The sequence below is a fragment of the Elaeis guineensis genome, chromosome 1 (assembly GCF_000442705.2).
Source record: "Elaeis guineensis isolate ETL-2024a chromosome 1, EG11, whole genome shotgun sequence".
NCBI lineage: Eukaryota > Viridiplantae > Streptophyta > Magnoliopsida > Arecales > Arecaceae > Elaeis > Elaeis guineensis.
This window is the reverse complement of record NC_025993.2, coordinates 139,845,338-139,858,649: the sequence shown is the minus strand read 5'-3', so window position 1 is coordinate 139,858,649 and position 13,312 is coordinate 139,845,338.

Below are 13,312 nucleotides of genomic sequence, written 5' to 3'. Positions count from 1 at the left end.
GATCAATCTTGATGTAGCCACTGTTGGAAAATATGTCTCAAAAAGCCAATCGCCAAGCTGTTGACGGTTGAGCAACCAAGTATTGTAATTGATTTGTTAATAAATAAAATATATTTGGCATCTTCATCATAAGCTTTCATCTTCTAATGAACTCCGTTGTTATGATGAAGTCCTTAGGACTATTTAAGTTTGATAAAGAGAGGATTTATCGATTAGTTCTTAAAACTGTTTATGACCAAATGATAGGCTATTAATAAGGACGACAGCTTCTATCGAGCATAGGTCACTGTAGGCCATATGGGTTGGTTGTCCTCTTAACCAAGGAGTGTGGAGACACTGGTATGGCATACAGGTGAGATGTAAGGGTACATCATCATTGAACGTGACCAACTCCAGAGTATTCTGCTGTCGAGAATGTCTCTGATGGGATATAGGTATAAGTGTCCCTTAGACTTGAGATCGCCTCAGTGACTTGCAAGCAACTCACTGTGCTTTGGTACTAGACTAACTGAATTTCTAATTCAGGGATGGAAGGCTTCTGAGCACAGTCAAGTACTTGCGAAGTCAAAGTGTGATCGAGATGGGATTGACCACTCCAAGAGTTGGAGAAGAATGAGTCGCTGTATTTTAATTTAGCAAAACCTTGGCCAGGGTAATCCATCAGATGGATTTGATATTTTGAAATACAATGTGGATAACCTGATCAGAGTTAACAGTTGAACTCTGGGGTGTCCTATGATCATTTTGGTCAAGGGGATGAATTATATGAAAACTATATTCGCATGGGTTCTAAGGATGTTGTTCTACACATTCGACCTATCCGATCGTCGGGTACCATTACTAGATGGTCACTTCGATTGGTACAAAAATTTATTCCTGTGCTACTGGCTTAGGTTCAGACCTATGAGGTTACACACATTAGAGTTTATGATTCGATCGGATGGTTGATCAACGATTAAGAATCGTTCTAGGGTTAAATGATCAATACGATTGACATTTAACCCAGTGCAAGTATTGCAGGAGGATCGATTAGCAATTCGATTGCTAATTGGCTTAATTTGATTAAGCCAATGGGCTGAGATTAAGTCTAATTAAATATGATTTAATTAGATTTATTTTGAGCTTGATTGGATTAAGTCCAATTGGTTTATTGGATAAGCCAAGTGCAAGAAAAAACTAGTCCTAGTTCAACTAGGACTTGGGTCAATCTAATTTCTAATTTGATTAGAAAATTAAATCAGATTTAAATCAGATTTAAATCTAATTTAATTGATTAAATTAGGTTCTTAATTGGATTAAGACCTATTTTAATTAGGTTGATCTAATTTTGGTTTGATTTGGTTTGGGAAACAAAATTAAAACAAGTCATAAGATAGAATCCTAGTAAGACTAGGATTCCACCTTGCGCCACATAAGCCTTCCCTACGCCCTCTCTCTTATTCAACGCCAATCTCCACTTATTTTGTGCAACAAAAGCCCTCTCCCAGGTTTCTCCCATGTTCACAAAAGGTTTCCTCTCTTCTTTCTTACATGGAAGGTGGTTTGGATCAAATCAAAAAGGAATAAGTTTGGATTTCGAATTCTATGAGATAGAGTTTTAGAAATCCAAAACTCTTTCAATTTTGCACCGAATTTATCCAAATTTTTTTTGGAATTTTTATGATTTTTAGGTATATATTGTGTACCCTTTGCTGGTGATCCATGCATGAAAATATGGAGGAGGTGCTCAAGAGTTGGGCGCCCCTTAACTTGCCATGTTTGGATAAGCCTTGATTAGGTATTTGACCTAGACAAGGACTCTATCATATCTCTCTGTATAAAATGAGTTTCTTAATGAAAGTTTAGGTGAAGATAGAGATTTGAGAGACCTTTGGGCTATCCAAAAATCAGAGAGAAAGACCTTTGGGTCATGGAGATATAAAAGACGTAAGTTAGGGTGTCTAGAGAGAAAAACGTGAAGAAGAAGAGGGTCTTCTTCTAGGGTTTTTTATTTTCATATCTTTCCTCCCTCCATCTTGAGTTTTCTGAGAGTGTCTCAGATCTGAAACTCTTCCTTTTACTTTCCATCTTTGGAAGAGTCCAAATCAAGAAGAAGGAGGCACCTGATCAACCATCAAAGAAGGATCAGCGCAGTACTAGCATACTGTGCTGATTTTCTGAAGCAGGACTTCTGATCGAGATTCGTGGGCTCGTGTGGATGACTCCTAGAGACCGGACATATGTGCGGCTTGCAACATCATCCTTAAGCCCGGATCAGCAAGGTTAGAGCGTCTAACTTGCAAGGTAATAGATCTGATCTATTGTTTAATACATACATTAGATGTGGTATAGAAACATGTTGATATGATCAACATGTAGTTCATGCTATACTTATATATTTTAATTTTTGATTTAATGCTATGTAATAATAATGTAATAGGATCTTAGATCTAGGGATTCTCTGATTTTAAAAAATAAATTTTGATTTATTTTAGTCTTCCGCTGTATGATCTTGAAAAAGTTTCAAGATCTAACCCTGAAACCCTAGATCTGGTTCCTTCAGCCACATGTCAACATCCGAGGAGACCTTGATTTGAATGATTTCATCCAAACCATTGAGGGATCCTATATATATAAAGTCACTTTCATCTAGACTTTACTTTTACATTTGTCGCTTTCCTCTGCAGCAAAAGATTCTGCCAGGAGGTTTTGCCCCAATACTAGGAGCTTTTCGAGTTCTGTTCCTCACGTCATCTTTGGCTCCAGGTCTAGTTCTCCTTTCCCTCTCTTAAGGTTTTCCTTCTTTTAGGGTTTTTCTTCTTCTAGGGTTTTCTTTTTTCTTCTTTAGTTCTCCATTTTCAATGTTAAGTAAAAAGACTTCATCTTCTCGAAATAGTCGGTTGGAGAATCCAACCGATGATTCTCCCTTGGGTCTGAAAATGAAAGTTTCTTTCTTATTCAGGCCTAGTGTTGAGTGGTTTTGAAAATAGTACCATATTCCAGAGTAATATCAGCTTTTCGCTCCTGGTCCAAATGGTCAGGTGAACTCTCCTCTTTTGAGCCAGGTCGTAATTTATGTCGAGGACCTTCAGGTCGGTCTTCGATTTTTGATTCTGGAGTTCATTCGAAATCTTCTTGATTATTATGGTCTCTGTCTTGCTCAGCTGGCTCCGAACTCCATCCAGCTAATCATTAGTTTTGCTTTATTATGTTGTCTTATCCCGATTGATTTTCATCCCTCTTTATTTTGAGCTTTCTTTGTTCTCCGTCCTCACCCTAAGGCCAAGAGTTGGTGATTTTTCAATCCAAGGAAGGATCTTTCTTTTATCTTCGATTTTTCATCATCCATTCATGGATAGAAGAAGAATCAATTTTTCTTTCTTTCTTCTTCTTCATGAGACTTTTCTTCGTGCTGGGGTGATCCGAGAACTGGCCACAACGAGAATAGTCAGGTGGATGTCATTGATTGGAAAGACTTCCTCCAACTAAAGGATATAAAAGTTCCACCGTAGCGAGAGTTGATGACCGAACAACCTCTCTATGATGCCAGATATAGTTCAATAACTTTCTTAGGTGTAACATAGTCGATCATTTCACTTTTTTCTTTTGTTTGTTTTTGGATCCTATACTGATCTTTTTCCTCTGATTGCAGCTATGCAGATGAGGGCACGAGTTTTGATTATCGATATCCATCTGCATGCTGCCAAGAAGAGGGCAGTGATCGACGCTAGATCTTTCAGACTGTCGAGAAAGAGTCGGGTTGACACCCCATTGATACTGATAAGGGAACCCGACGTTCCGTTAGAGACAGCTCTCGAGCCGGTCCTAGCATTGTCGGCCCCGACAATACTTCCTCCAACTGATGTGCCATTCGTTGGAGTCAAAATGGTGAGAGATGAAGGGGCCGCAGTAGAACTAGCAGCGGCTCCATCAGTGGGGGTTTGGATCGAATCAGCAGTCACAGTCGAACCCAAACAATCTGCTACTACGCCAGTGGTTCCTCCAATGTGCGACCATCGATTGAAGATTGGGGGAAGGTGTCGGCCATTTCTACGGATGATGGGTTGTCCGTGGGCCTTCCCACCTTCTTCGACATTCGAATCTCGATTGGTGAGTCGGCTCTGGCCAATCTATTATTGGCTAGACAACTCATCGAAGTTGCTCTTCTCCCGTCTGATTGGGAGAATAGGAAGAATCGGACGTTGTCCAAGATATTTTCTTCCTTTTATCCGGTGATACTTGGGGTAATTTTTTGACATTCCTTCTTTTTTTTTGATCTGATTTGACTTATTTTTTCTTTTCAGTGGGCGCACTGTATGCACGCTTTAAAGAGCGAATATCGAAAGATCGCCGACTTTCATTGATCATGGATGGATAAGGTGGCAGCCGCCAATGCTGAAAAGATTGCTACGGTCGAACAACTCCAAGCGACAATTGAATGAGAGAAGCTTCAGAAAGAAGTCTCCCGTATGACAGTCGACCTTCAATCCTTTAGAGTCGAGCTTGAGTCGGCTCATCAGAATATCATATTTCTCGAGTCTCAGATCAGGAGCAAGAAGCACTCCATCAGTCAACTCTAAAGAGAGAGAGAAATAGCTACATTGAAGAGCCGAAAGCAGAGCACGGAAGGCATTGGGCCACCTAAGAGAGGCTAGCACTAGCCAATGCTAAGTCAGCCTCTGCAAAAGCTGAAGTAGAGTCGAAGAGAAGCGCCCTAAGTCTGGCTATTGAGAACTTCAAGGATTCGAAAGAATTCAAGGAGGAGATTCTCGAGGGTGGATTCGCCTCTTACTGTGTCAGATATAAGGACGATCGAGATGCGATCGAAAAATTGTATCTGGATTTGAACTTGAGCAGCATCATTTCTCCTAGTTCGGGAGAAGAGGCTATTGAAGAGGGCACCACGTCGGCTAAAAAAGATGCACCGACTACACCAGGGCCTGCTCCAACTATCGAAGTTATGCCGAAGCAAGGTGATGAAGAAAATGACTGGTGATCAGTGTAACATTTTTCTTTTTTCTTTTTTGCAGTCAGATAAATTTTGTAATCGGACTTTGGTCCAATTTTATAACCTTCTCTTCAATGAATGAAATTTTTTTTTTTTTAAGTACAAACTCTTTTTGGCATTTTTCTCTTTGTACTTTCCATGTTGTAGAATCATAATCGGATATCCGATTACCCATCAGCGAATCGGATGTTCAGTAATAACTGTAGTAGAGTTTGCCTGTTAGTATAGTGTCAGTCGACATACCTTACCTTTTAGGCATTTAGATAGATGGTAACAAGTCGAATATCTTTTGACTGACTATAGTCAAGTTGGTATATTTACATATTTGATAGATCGTGGTTAGTCGAATATCCTTCGACTAACCGTAGGTAAGTCGGTATATTTTCAATTTGATCGGGGTTGAATCGGCATAATATTTTGCTTAGTTAAAACTAAGTCGGCATAAGTAGTCATTCAACTAAAGTCAATTTTTATAGTAAAAAATAGAGATATAGTCGGTATGTTGATTTTTATAGTGAAAAATTGAGATGTAGTCAGTAAAAATCGATCGATTATTTATCGACCTGATGTCATTTTGTAGATGTAGTTGATCGAAGCTTTCATGATCCTGAATATTAATGTTTCATTCTGAATATTATACATGTGAATAACTTTATTGAAAATACATCTTTAAATTGTCGGTATTTCAAGTTCGAGGGATAGTTGTTCCATCAAGAGTTTTCAATCGATATGCACCTGACCGAAGTATCTCGATTATTTTGTAGGGTCCTTTCCAATTTGGAGATAATTTTTTTCTGATCCAAAAGTTTTGAAATTTTTACCTTTCTTAGGATTAGGTCTCCTGAATGGAAGACCTTCGGTTTAACTTTTGCATTATAATATCGGACTATTCTTTATCGATATGCTGCCATTCGAACTTGAGCTTGCTATCGGACTTTCGAAAGTAAGTCTAGATCGACTCTCTGATATTCTGAATTGCTCGGCTCATTATACTGTTCAACTCTTGCTAATGGTAGTCCGATCTCAAGTAGAATCATCACTTTTATTCCATAGGTCAGGTTGAACAGTGATTCTCCCATCGGTATATGAGGAGTTGTTTGATATGCCCATAAGATCGGATACAGTTCTTCTACCCAGAGGATTTTAGCTTCATTCAATCTGGTCTTGAGATCATGTAAAATTATTTGGTTGGTTACTTCCACCTCACCGTTAGATTGTGGATGGCCGACTGATGTGAGTTTGTGTGAATATAAAATTTTGCACAGAACTCTTTGAAGTTCTGATTGTCAAATTATCGATCATTATCAGTGATGATGGTATGTGATAGATCGAATCTGCATATGATTGACTTCTGAATGAAGTCTTCCATCTTACTTTTATTAATTTGTGCCAAAGATTCAGCTTCTACCCATTTGATGAAGTAATCGATGGCAACTACAATAAACTTTCTCTGATCAGATGCCGGGGGGAAGGATGAAGTATGTCAATTTCTCATTGTGCGAAGGACCATGGTGCAACAATTAGTGTCAGTTGACTGGTCGATTGATGTTGTATATTAGTATATTTCTGACATGATTCACATCTTCGGACAAGTTCAGCTGCATCTTTCTTCATGGTGGGCCACTAATATCCTTATCGTAAAATTTTATAAGCTAAAGATTTGTTCTCCAAGTAATTTTTACAAATCCCTTCATGAACTTCTCAGAGTGCATACTCGGCATCCACTGGTCTCAAACACTTCAGTAAGGAAAGAGAGAATGACCTTTTATATAGTTGTCTATTCATTAAGATGTATTGCGAGGCCATCCATCTTAGTCATTTGGCTTTTGAAGGATCTACAAGTAGAGTTCCATCAGTCAAGTACTAGATTATCAGATCCATCCAACTTGGCTCATCATTGAGTTGTAGCACTTTTTTGATTTTATCAATGCTTGATTGTTCGAGACATTCGATGAATATCTAATCTAACGAGTTGAATGAAGTAGTTGTAAGTCGAAAAAGTATATCAGTTCGAGCATTCTCTATTCTTGAAATATGAGAGATCTCAAAATATTTTAAAGTCGATGTAAGATCTTTCACTTTCTGAAGATACTTCATCATAATGGGATCTCGAACTTCAAACTCATCCTTAACTTGCTCGATAATCAACTGTGAATCAGTAAAGACCTTCAGGTTGTCAATGTCAAGCTCTTTGGTAATCTTCAAGCTAGCTAGGAGAGCTTCATACTCGACTTGATTATTTGAAGCTTTGAAATTAAATCGAAGGACATATTCGGTTACAATCCCTTCGAAATTGATGAGGATGAGATCGGCTCTGCTATCCTATGCATTGGATGCTCTATCAATATGTAGCATCCACACTAATGTTAAGTCAGGCTCGAGAGTTTCAACTTGCTTTATTTTATTGTTGGATTCATCCTCAGGATTATTATCAAGTATGGTACACTCATGATAAAATCGACCAAAACTTATACCTTTATCGATAGATGTGGGCGATATTGAATATCAAACTCGTTGAGTTTTATTGCCCACTTTATCATTCAACCTAAAGTATCAGGTCGGTATAAAATTACCTTCAACGACTGATCTATCAAGACGATAATGGGATGTGCTTGAAAGTATGGGCGAAGTCATTGAGATAATATGATTAGAGCATAGATCATTTTCTTCACTTTTGAATATCTTATTTCAGTATTATGAAGCACCTCACTGGTGTAGTAAATAAGTTATTGAATTCAATTTTTATCCTCTTGGATGAGTATCGAACTAACTGTGTCTGTCGAAGTTGCCAAATAGAGATACAAAATTTCTCTCACCTTCGATTTTGTAAGTAGCAACGGAGATGCTAGATATCATTTTAGATTTTCAAAGGATTGTCGGCACTCATCCGATCATGAAAAGTTTTTTGCTTGTCTCAAGATCTTGAAGAAGGACAAGCATCTTTCTGCTGACCTTGAGATAAATCGGCTAAGTGCAGTAATCCTTCTGTTGAGTTGTTGTATCTCTTTCTTAGAGCTTGGATGCTTCATATTGATGATAGCCTTTATCTTTTTGAGATTGACTTCAATTCCTCATTGTGACACAAGAAATTCAAGAAATTTTTTAGAACTTACTCCAAATGCCACTTGATCGGGTTCAATTTCATCTGATATCGTCGAAGTGTGTCGAAGGCTTCTTTCAAATCTTGAACATGATCAGAAGTTTGGATACCTTTCACCAGCATATCATCCACATAAACTATCATATTTCATCTGATTCGTGCCTTGAATAGCTTATTGACTAGCCGTTGATAAGTAGCTCCAGCATTTTTTAAACTGAAAGGTATTACTTTATAACAGTAGATGCCTTTATCGGTTATGAAGGTTGTGTGCTCCTCATCTTCAGGCACCATCCGAATTTGATTATATCCTGCAAAGGCATCCATGAAGCTTATAAGTCGGTGTCTCAAAGTTGCATCAACTAGTTAGTCGATCTTCGGCAAAGAAAAACTATCCTTCAGACAAGCTTCATTTAGATTCGTATAATCGATGCAGATTCTTCATTTTTCATTGGCTTGTGTCACCATCACTACATTGGTGAGCCAATCGAGATAATTAGCTTCTCTGATGAAGCCAACTATAAGAAGCTTGTCGACCTCTTCGTCGATGAACTTCTGCCTTTTAGGAGCAAAAGACCTTTTCTTTTATCTCACCAGCCTAAATTTTGGATCAATGTTTAGCCGGTTGGTTACTATCTCTAGAGGAATATCTGGCATATCAGTAGCCAACCAAGCAAAAATATCGATATTTATTCTTAGTAGATTTATCAGTTGTTGCTGCTTCAGATCAAACAGCTACGATTCAATTTGGACTGTCTTCTCAGGATCTTCTTCTTTAGCAGGATGAAAATCAATTATTCGGCTGGTTTATCTTTTTCTTTATTTTCTCTTTGGTCTAATTTATCGACGGACAAAGAGTCTTCAGATTGATTATTTTGTGTGGAGATGAGGAAGCAGCATCGAGCAAGCTGTTGATCTCCACACATTTCTTCGACTCTATTTCTTATTGAGAATCAGACCAGCAAATGGTATGTCAAAACTATTGCTCTCAAAATATTAAGTCTAGGTCATCCGAGTATGGCATTATAAGTCGAGAAAACTCGAACGACTGTGAATGTCAAGAGAACAGTACTCTTTTGTGGATTTGTTCCTACGATTAATGGGAGAGTGATTTCTCCTTCCACAGTAACTACATCTCCAGTAAAATCGACTAATGGCATCGAGACTCTTCTGAGTCAATCAGTCGGTAGTCGTATTCAGAAGAAAGTCGAGTAAAAAAATACATCAGTTGAGCTTTCATTATCACCTAAATTTTTTTTTTACATCATAGTTTGCTATCGTCGTCGAGACAACGATAGAATCATCATGGAGAATTTGTATTCTCCAGACATCATCTTTTGAAAAAGAAATTACATTATCAAGTCATCATTTTTTTCGCCAACTCTTCTTCGAAAGTTGCCCCCAATCCTTCTGTCATCCAAAAATCATATTGATGACTCCCATCATTGGTCAATTGTTGATCATTTTCTCAGCTTGTGGCTGAGGCTGTTGGTCGATGGAAAGTTGAGTCGGACAATCTCGTCAAAATTTTTTGAGGTAGCCTCATCGAATCAGGACCTCTATTTCATTCTTGAGTTGGATGCACTATTGATATTGTGTCCATGATCACGATAGAACTGATAGTACTTCTTTATGTCACGGCTCTTTGGTGGCACTTTCATTGGCGGAGGGTGTCGAAGATACTCTTCTTCTTCAATCTCTATCAAGATTTGCACACGGAGAGTAGAAAGAGGAGTATAGGAGTCATATCTACCATAGCTATTTGCCTTTGGACTCCGTCGTTGAGGTGAAGCTCGTTTATTGATGGTTGGCCAACTTGATTCGATCGGAGCTTCACTTTTTTTTTGCTTCTTTTTCTGACATTTTTTTTTGTTTAGCGTCGGTCAGAAGTGCTCTCATCCATGTGGATATACTTGTAGCATGCTCCAAAAGCTTGGCATAGGTTCGAAAAAGAGTTTTGTCTACAGAATAGGTGAATCGGGATTCCTTCAGAGACCTCTTCATGATCGATATGGCCATATCTTCATTGAGATCTCTGACCTCAAATGTGACCGCATTAAAATGAGCTACAAAATCTCTCAACATCTCTATCTCACCTTGCTTAATGAAGAAGAGACTATCTAATATCCATGGTACCTTTTGGCTAGTGCTGAAATGGGCTACGAAAGAATGCTCGAGTTCTGAAAGGAGTCAATGCTCTTTGACTGAAGCCCAGAATACCAGGCTTGAATAGCCTTCGAATAGTTATCGGAAGCTGATGCATAAAAGGACGTCAGTTGCCCCTGGATCATCATGAGAGCCTTATAGCTCTTCAAATGGTCGATTGGATCGGCTGAGCCATCGTATGGCTCCATCTGCAATATCTTGAATCAAGACAGAATTGGTTCATCCAGGATGTGCTGAGAGAGAGGTTGGATAGTATGGAAGTCGTAATTGTTAGAGGACTTCCAACCTTCCACCTGAAGTCGGATAAGTTGGCAGTCAATCTCCTTGAACTTATGCTCGTAGTCATCGAGCCATCGTTACTGGGACAATCTAGGGGTAGAGTCCCTCAAAAAATTGAGAATAAAGAAGTAGAAGGTGTACGCGGCCTTTTCTCCTTCTTGATACTATGTATATAAAAAGGAGAGGAGAATGCTGCAAAGGATGGGTAGCACAATGGGAGTGCCGAAAATATGGTTGCCCATCTCAATGAGAGTGCTGGGACGGTCGCCATTCTAGAGATGAGGAGGGTAAATGCCATGGAAGATGGCGGCTGTGCCTAGATGGCACCACTGACTCTTCCATTGGCAGTTGTTACTGCTGTTGTGTTTGTTGCTGTTGGAGGCTGTGGACCGCCTCTGTCAATACCTTTATTTGCTGCATTAAGACAGTAATTTGTGCATCCATAGTGACTATAGGATGCGAAGAGTGGGCTCTGCCAATGGAGGTGGGGGAGGAATATCTTTTCAATGGGAAGATTATCTCATAGATCTTATTGAATGTTGAGCTTTGATTTTTGACATGGTTGCTCGTATCTACTTCTACCTGATGCGCCAACCTGTTGCGGCCAATCCCCTATTGCGCCTGTCGTCGGAGAAGAGCACTTGCAAAAGAAGTCTGCACTGATCGAAATTATGTCCGACGAGGATCCTCCGATGCTTAAGTCAGTAGAGAGTGGTGAATAGTAGATAGAATATTAAAAGTGATAGAGTATCAGCTCAGAATTGTCTTACCAATGCTGTTCATTTACCTCCCTTTTATAGGTGATTCAGATGTAACCATCGAGCACGTGGTCCAACTTTTTATGGCATTAAAGGGCAATTATCGAGCCATAATCATGGAGTTAATGGCTATTTATGCCCACTAATGATCGTGACATATATTTGATAACTGTTTATAATGGTTAGATATGTGGGTTCTACACATTCCAGCATTATGTGATCGTGGGATGGGTGGTTACACCTGCCACTGATCATGTTCAAGCCATTATGTGCTTTCTGCACTGGCAGTTTCAGATAAGCCGACTATATGTCGATAATAAAAGTATGTCGATAGTCGTGAAGATCCGAATGAGCATCAATCGATAACTCTGATATGTCGATGGTCATCGATCAAAGATTAATTGAGTTATCGTGGTTGTTCATTGGTGGCTGAGAATAGCTGACTGTCGGTCGGTCAACTGATTGTTAGTAGGCATATTATGTTTATGAGGTCATCTAGAGTCAGAATCGGGGGTCAGTCGGTTGAATTGTCCCAACAGCTCTAATTTTTTAAAAGCAAACTTTTGCATTATCTCCATCTGTAGATGTAGATCAATAAATCAGATTATATATATATATATATATATATATATAGTTTCTTTTTTTCTATCCGATGCAACAACCTCAAAGTTATTTTACATCAAGACAAATATGCGCGAGTGATACGAAATCTTTTACACAAGCCAGGAAATGTTTTGCATCGAAACTAACATTTGGAGGATTTTTTTTTTTTTTTTTTCAAAAGTACCCCCTCCCCTCTCTTATTTTCCAAATTACCCTTCACGTCGAAATTGCCAGTTGAACCGATGATTTCATGGCTCGCTTGGTGGTGATGTGTTCTCCATTTTTTTTTTGGGGCATATGGAGGTGGGGGGGTGGGTTTGTGTTCGCGTGGATGGTCGTTGGGATCCGGGGGGAGAAGAGGAGAGGTGGTGATCGCACGAAGGCGGGGGTGGACGATAGATGCAGTGTAGATGGCGATTAGGTGGAGCCACGGTGGTGCCTCGTGAGGGGAGAGGGAGGTGCCCCTAGTGGGGTGGAACGGGCGAGGGACCCACAACGGCCGACGTAGACGATGGCGGTGGGTTGGGGCCGCGGGTGGTATGCCGGGGGGTGGGTGAGGGTCGACCATCAGCAAAGAGAGGTCAGTCGGGGGGTGGCAGGAAGGGGAGGGAGAAATGAGGAAAAAAAGAAAAAGAAAGAAGATACACAATAAAATATTTTTATTATTATTTTATGAATAATAACATATTATTACTTGATTAATAATAAATTATTATTATTTGATTAATAATAAATTATTATTATTATTTAATTAGTAATTAAATATTATTATTTTATTAGTAAAAATATATTATTTGATTAATAAAAATATTATTTTTTATTATTGAAATCACCACTTGGACTTGCGATTTCACTGAAATCGTCACTTGGACCGCTGATTTTACTGAAATAGCTATTTGAACATGCGATTTCAGTGAAAATAATAATAAAATATTACTTTTAAAAAATAATATTGAATCATTTTTGAAAATTAATTTTTTATTATTATTATTTTCTAAAGTTATTTTATATTTATTTTTTTGGAGGTTTCTTCCTTCTCCTCTGCGCACCCCCCCGGCCCCCCGCATGTCAGCCGCTACTCTGCGCAACCCCCCTCCAGCCCTTGCACGTTGGCCCCCAAACCCCACCCCCTCCCCCCTCGGGCCGACATATTTTAAAATTTTTAATAATTTATTACTATTTTTATTAATTTTTAATACTTATTATTATTTTTATTATTTTTTATTTTCTTCTCCTTCACTTGCATGCCACACCACCCCCATCCTATGCCCATCGCATATGTATCTGATCTGTGTTACAGCTCCAATAGTCTTAGACTCATCATGGATTGAGGTGCCTGATGTATTCATGCCTCCATCTTCGGACTTTAAGCATTTTTTTTAAAATTATTTTTTAAAAATAATATTTTATAGTGAAATCACT